The sequence below is a fragment of the Octopus sinensis genome, linkage group LG25, assembly GCF_006345805.1.
Source record: "Octopus sinensis linkage group LG25, ASM634580v1, whole genome shotgun sequence".
In the NCBI taxonomy this organism is placed as follows: Eukaryota; Metazoa; Mollusca; class Cephalopoda; order Octopoda; family Octopodidae; genus Octopus; species Octopus sinensis.
The window spans coordinates 15053907-15061406 of NC_043021.1; the positions used below are offsets into that span (position 1 = coordinate 15053907).

The 7500-nt window shown below is 40.7% G+C and overlaps 1 protein-coding gene across 2 annotated transcripts in view; it reads left to right on the forward strand.

Moving 5' to 3' along the window:
- The window catches only part of LOC115224415 (cytoplasmic dynein 2 light intermediate chain 1), a 57622-nt gene that overhangs the window by 21285 nt on the left and 28837 nt on the right, over positions 1 to 7500 (forward strand). The gene's annotated exons all lie outside the window — the stretch shown is intronic.

A 7500-nucleotide genomic window follows, 5' to 3' on the forward strand; every position in this document is an offset into this window, starting at 1 on the left:
GGGCATCCAGCTGTAGAAACATTGCCAGATAAGACTGGAGCCTGGTGCAGCCTTCTGGCTTCCCAGATCCCCGGTCGACCCGTCCAACCCATGCTAGCATGGAGAACGGATGTTAAACGATGATGATGATGATGATGTGCTGGGTGCTTTTTACATGGCATTGGTGAGGTTGCCAAGTACTTTGCCAGGCAAGGAAACAAAAACAAGAAAAGAGAAAAAAGAAATGGCAAATACCTCGTCTTCTAAGTGGATGGAGTCTATATTTGAGAGAGAGAGAGAGAAGGAAGAGAATGATGGTTCTATGCCACTCATGGAGTGGTTGGCATTAGGAAGGACATCCAATTGTAGAAACCAGGCCAAATCGGATTGGAACCTGGTGCAGCTCTCCAGCTTACCAGTTTTCAATCAAACCATCCAACCCATGCCAGTATAGAAAGCAGACGCTAAATGATGATGTATGTGTATATATTTATATATATATGTATATAATACACACATAGCTATAAGTTACCTATGAATTATATATATATATATATATGCGTTTGTGTGTGTGTGTATATAATGCACACATATATAGATATAAATTATCTATGAATTATGTGTGTGTGTGTGTGTATGTATATAATGGACATATATATATAGATATAAATTACCTATGAATTATATATATATATATATATATATGCACACACACATATATATACTTTGGGTGTGTTGCTTATTTTGATTTTAATACACATATATATATGTATATATACGTACATATGCAGATAACTTATGTGTATCTTGTTATGGACTGAAGACAGCTATAAACCGTAGCTTTTAACTCAGCATCCAGGTCTCATAAACCACCCCATCTCTCAATCATGGTATTTTAAAAGACAAGCCAACTCTCTGCTGTTGCCTTTGTTGTTATTGATTAGTCACGGTTAGCAATGCTCCAACAGAGCTGCGACACAGCTTTTGGTGATCAAACATTGAACTACAAACCCTCCTCAATCACCCCCACCACCACCACTACACTTTTTGCATCTTGATGTTAGATGGGTTAACTTGTATGGTTCGCTTGGTATTCTTTTTGATGGTGTTATCATATTATTTCCGGGTCAGCTATGTTTGCACTAACCTGTGAGTATTCTGGCCATGGTCATTCTGTTTTTTGCAGAAACAGGATGGCCGCAGGTACGTCTGGGCAGTCAAAGAAGTTTGCCACTTTGTAAGCACTGATTACAGGTTTAATCCCACTGAATCATAGGGTCTTGACCAAATGTCTTCCAGTATAGCTTTGCGCTGAACAATGCCTTCTGTGTAAAATCTGATTGAAACCGTCTATAAATCTGCATGTGTATGTGCGACCACATGTACATGTATGTGTTTAAATAAAAGTTAGATGACATGGAAATAGTTAGTGGAAAAGGACAAATAAACAGGGAAAACTTCTCATCAGCTATGTTGTCCAAATCAATGTAGTTTTGGTGCATTCAACGTATAGAACTACTCTTGAGAGTTCTGATGATTTAATTGAGGACAGTATAGTAAGAAGTATGAAGGCCTGAAAATATGCTGCTGCTGCTGCTGTTGTTGTTACTGCTACTGCTGTGTAGCTATAGATCAACTTCTGAAAAAGAAGTAATTTCTACTCTTCTCCTCTGGAAGCCATCTACTCGCAATACCAGAGGGCGCACACTCTCCTACCCTGATGTAATCTCCAGGGATACAGGCATCCAGCAACAGGACCTCCATAATGCCATGATGGACCGTGAAGTCTGGCGTAGCATGGTAAATTCCATTGTCTCGACCACGGTCGAACAATGATGATGATGATAGATCAACCCTGATGAAGCTGGCTTACGGAGACATTCAAGCTGTGACCATCCCAATCTTTCCAGGGATGTACAAGAATACAATATCTAATGTACCATTGCCCTATTTTGGATGATAGGGTGGGATTTGAGGTGTGAATGGTGGATTTCGTTGCTATTTCTTGTGTGTCGAACAACCATATAGAGACTCTCTTGCTCATTGGTTAATGAAGAATCTTGCTGTTGTTATTTTTCTCTTGTTACAACGGCAAATTGGCTGGATAAAATTCTTCATGGTGTTTGTTTCAGAGTTCAGAGTTCAAACCCTACTGAGATCATTTTTGCTTTTCATCTTTTCAGGGGTCATCATTAAAAAGGATCCAAGTCATGCTGAGAGATTGGTGAGGCTGTTAGAGGGATCAAGCAAGGTGCCCTGTGGTATCTGATCCCTCTCTACTCATCCTGACAGCAGTACCCACAATAACACTGAAGAATTTGGTGGAGTGGAGTGCAACTGATATTGTATATCTGGTGGAGTGGAGTACAACTGATACTGTATATCTGGTGGAGTGGAGTACAACTGATACTGTATATCTGGTGGAGTGGAGTACAACTGATATTGTATATCTGGTGGAGTGGAGTACAACTGATACTGTATATCTGGTGGAGTGGAGTACAACTGATACTGTATATCTGGTGGAGTGAAGTACAACTGATATTGTATATCTGGTGGAGTGGGGTACAACTGATATTGTATATCTGGTGGAGTGGAGTACAACTGATACTGTATATCTGGTGGAGTGAAGTACAACTGATATTGTATATCTGGTGGAGTGGGGTACAACTGATATTGTATATCTGGTGGAGTGGAGTACAACTGATACTGTATATCTGGTGGAGTGGAGTACAACTGATATTGTATATCTGGTGGAGTGGAGTACAACTGATATTGTATATCAGGTGGAGTGGAGTACAACTGATATTGTATATCTGGTGGAGTGGAGTACAACTGATATTGTATATCTGGTGGAGTGGAGTACAACTGATATTGTATATCTGGTGGAGTGGAGTACAACTGATATTGTATATCTGGTGGAGTGGAGTACAACTGATATTGCATATCAGGTGGAGTGGAGTCTAGCTTGTATCACACATCTGATGGGATTGAGTACAGCTATTGTATATCTAGTGAAGTGGAATACAGCTTGTATATCTAATGGAGTGGAGTACAACTTGTATAACTGATGGAGTTCAGCTTGTATTGGTGGGTTGCAGTACAGTTTGTATTGTACATCTGGTGAGGTGGAGTACAACTGGTATTGTATATCTGGCGGAGTGGAGTACAGCTGGTATTGTACATCTACTGGAATGAAGTACAGCTAGTATTGTATATCTGGTGGAGTGGAGTACAGTTTGTATAACATAACTGTTGGATTGGAGTACAACTAGTATTGTATATTTGATGGAGTACAGCTGGTATTGTACATCTGTGGAGTGGTGTATAACTGGTATTGAATAGCTGGTGGAGAGGAATTTAGCTCAGTATTTGAGTCTCTGCTAACCTAACACTTCAGTCTTTGTTAAGCTTTTAACCGAGAAATCTATAATGATATAATTTCAATATGTGTGTGTGTGTGTGTATAAATGTATAAGTTTGTGTGTGTGTGTGTGTGTGTGTGGTGTATCGATTTTCTCTTTTCTTCCCATTGATTTGATAAAATGGGCTTTGTGTGTGTGTGTGTCTGTGTGTGTGAGAGTTGTATTTGTAGATGAAGACTGTTATTTACAGGAGTGGCTGTGGTGCTCATGTGGTTGTTGTTGTTGTTGTTGATGATGAAGATGGTGGTGATGAAAGATGTGGTGGTGGTGTGGTGGTGGTGGTGGTGGTAGTGATGGCATTGTAGTGAGGATGGCGATGGTGATGATTGTGAATAATTTTAATGGCCATTATTAAAGACAGCATGAACAGTGCAACTTTTCACTGCCTCTGTGATGTTAATCGCAGCTATAGTAGTAGTGGTAGTAACGGTAACGGTGGTGGTGGTGGCTGCGGCGGCGGTGGTGGTGGTGGTGGTGGTGGTGGTGTCAGTAGTAGGTAAGTTGAATGATGGTATGGATGGAAGGAGTAGTAACAGTGAGGATGGATATTTGATTGGTAAACGTTTGCAGTGGTGTTTACCATCTCATTGTGTTACAAACTCATCTTCATCATCATCACAATCATCATCACCATCATCATCACCATCATCATCACAATCATCATCACCATCATCATCACAATCATCATCACCATCATCATCACGATCATCACAATCATCATCACCATCATCATCACAATCATCATCACCATCATCATCACAATCATCATCATCACCACCATCATCATCACAATCATCATCCCAATCATCATCACCATCATCATCATTAAACGATGATGATGATATACATACATATATATATATATGTATATATATATATATATAATATATATATATATATATCTATATATATATATATATATATATATATGGGGAGAGTTCACGAAAAAAAAACAAAGACGAAGACAGGTGGTGTATAAAACAAACAGATGTATTAGTATAATGCTCAGGAATTGAAAAAGTCTTTTACGTTTCGAGCCTACGCTCTTCTACAGAAAGGGACACAGAAAAAACAAGGAGAGAGAAAAAAAAATGCGTGTAGTGGCTACCAATCTATCATGGTGACTCACCTATGGATTACTGTGGACTCTACTCTTGATATATATATCTATATATATATATATACTCTTTACTCTTTTACTCTTTTACTTGTTTCAGTCATTTGACTGTGGCCATGCTGGAGCACCGCCCTTAGTCGAGCAAATCGACCCCAGGACTTATTCTTTGTAAGCCCAGTACTTATTCTATCGGTCTCTTTTGCCGAACCACTAAGTTACGGGGACGTAAACACACCAGCATCGGTTGTCAAGCGATGTTGGGGGGACAAACACAGACACACAAACACACACACATACATATATACATACATATATATATATATACGACAGGCTTCTTTCAGTTTCCGTCTACCAAATCCACTCACAAGGCTTTGGTCGGCCCGAGGCAATAGTAGAAGACACTTGCCCAAGGTGCCACGCAGTGGGACTGAACCCAGAACCATGTGGTTGGTAAGCAAGCTACTTACCACACGGCCACTCGTGTGCCTTAATAGTAAACAAGTCATTTATTTACTTTTCGAAGATGAGCCAAGTGAAAGAAGTCCAACTGAGAAGCGAATCCGGTTCGCCGAGTCAGCTCATTGCGAATTTAACCTCTCTCTTACGATGTTGGCCACTTCTGTATGTATATATATATATATATATATATATATAAACAATATTAATAAAGATTACTATGAAGTTGCATAGCATTACCTTTAATTCTTTATATATATCTATATACAGCTTTACCTAGACCTACACAGGTTTCAGGTGCACCGATTAATAACCGTTACAATTGGTTAAGGTAATATATTCAAAATTACCCAACGGAATATATCTCTAAATTCTTATCTTATCTTACTGGATGTTAACTGTTGAATGACCTATTTTGACTACCTGAGAGTGAACCGGTAATCGTTTTGAGACAATTCCTTACTATTTACACACGCACATATATGTATATATCGAGTCATATGTATCTCAATGCTTAGTGAATGAACAAGACATGGCTGTGGGGTACAGGTGTGGCTATGTGGTTAAGTAGTTTGCTTCCCAACTCTGTGGATTTGGGTTCAAACAGTTTCAGGCTTTGCCTAGTTTTAAGAATCCAGTCTACCTTAGAACCTTAGGATTTGCCCAGTTTTATGTAGCTATTTTAATAAGTAGAGCAGTGGTTTTCAACCAGGGTTCCCCCAGTACAGTCCAGGGGTTCCGCAAGAAGTTACAAAACTGCTAAAATCGGCAGTAATTTTTAATTCTCCTGTGCAGATATGTGTGCATAAGACTATTAAATTATTGCACAGGGGTTCCTCGAGCCAGTGAAATGTTTCCTTGGGGTTCCGCTCCAGCAAAAAGTTTGAAAAGCACTGAATTAGAGGCTAATTATTTGTAATTAGCTTTTTAATGGGTTCTTATTCCTAAAGTATTTTTCGATGTTATTATTATTATTATTATTATTCCAGCTGGAAGCTTTTCTTGTTGCCAACCCTCACCTGTTTACAAGTAAGGCCCTTTGGCCAGCTATGTTTTCACAAGATTGGGTAAAAAGGACCTTGTTTGCATGATGGTGACACCAACTCACACACACAACACACAGACACTCACATACACGTACGTGTGTGCACACACATACACATAGGCATAAGAGACATCACATGTTGTGTGCAAGAGAGAAGCATGTGTTGGCATGATCATGTGATGCGTATAGACGAGGACAGCTGCATCAAGAAATGTCGATCTCTAACTGAGGAGGCAACCTTTGGAAGAGGTAGACCCAGGAAGACATGGGATGAGGTGGTGAAGCATGGTCATCGGAAGTTGAGTCTCATGAAGATGATGACAAATGACAGAGACTTTTGGCAATTTGTTGAGCTTGAGATGACACAGGAAGCTAAGTGAAATTGTTGTTGTAACCATTGCTAATGACATGTAAAAGGCACCTGTGCTAGTGATGTATTAAAGGCACCTGTGCCAGTGACATGTTAAAGGCACCAGTGCTAGTGACATATTAAAGGCACCTGTGCTAGTGACATATTAAAGGCACCTGTGCCAGTGACATGTTAAAGGCACCTGTGCTAGTGACGTATTAAAGGCATCTGTGCCAGTGACATGTTAAAGGCACCTGTGCTAGTGACATGTGAAAGGCACCTGTGCCAGTGACATGTTAAAGGCACCTGTTCCAGTGACATGTTAAAGGCACCTGTGCCAGTGACATGTTAAAGGCACCTGTGCCAGTGACATGTTAAAGGCACCTGTGCCAGTGACATGTTAAAGGCACCTGTGCCAGTGACATGTTAAAGGCACTTGTGCCAGTGACATGTTAAAGGCACCTGTGCCAGTGACATGTTAAAGCACCTGTGCCAGTGACATGTTAAGGCACTGTGCCAGTGACATGTTAAAGGCACCTGTGCCAGTGACATGTTAAAGGCACCTGTGCCAGTGACATGTTAAAGGCACCTGTGCCAGTGACATGTTAAAGGCACCTGTGCTAGTGACATGTTAAAGGCACCTGTGCCAGTGACATGTGAAAGGCACCTGTGCCAGTGACATGTGGAAGGCACCTGTGCCATTGACATATGAAAGGCACCTGTGCTTGTGACATGTGAAAGGCACCTGTGCTAGTGACATGTTAAAGGCACCTGTGCCATTGACATTTAAAAGGCACCTGTGCCAGTGACATGTGAAAGGCACTCGTGCTGGTGACACCTAGTAGATGCCCTTATTGGTGACATGTAAAAGGTAAGCACCCATGCCAGTGACACGTAAGAGATTCCTGTGCAGGTGACACATAAAAGGCACACAGTACACTCTACGGAGTGGTTGGCATTAGGAATGGCATTCAGCCATAGAAACCAAGCCAAAACAGACCGGAACCAAGTACAGCTCTTCAACTTACCAGTTCCAGTCGAACTGTCTTACCCATGCTAGCACAGAAAACGGATGCTAAATGATGATGCTGTTAATGATATGGTGGGCTTCTTTCAGTTTCCATCTATTCAA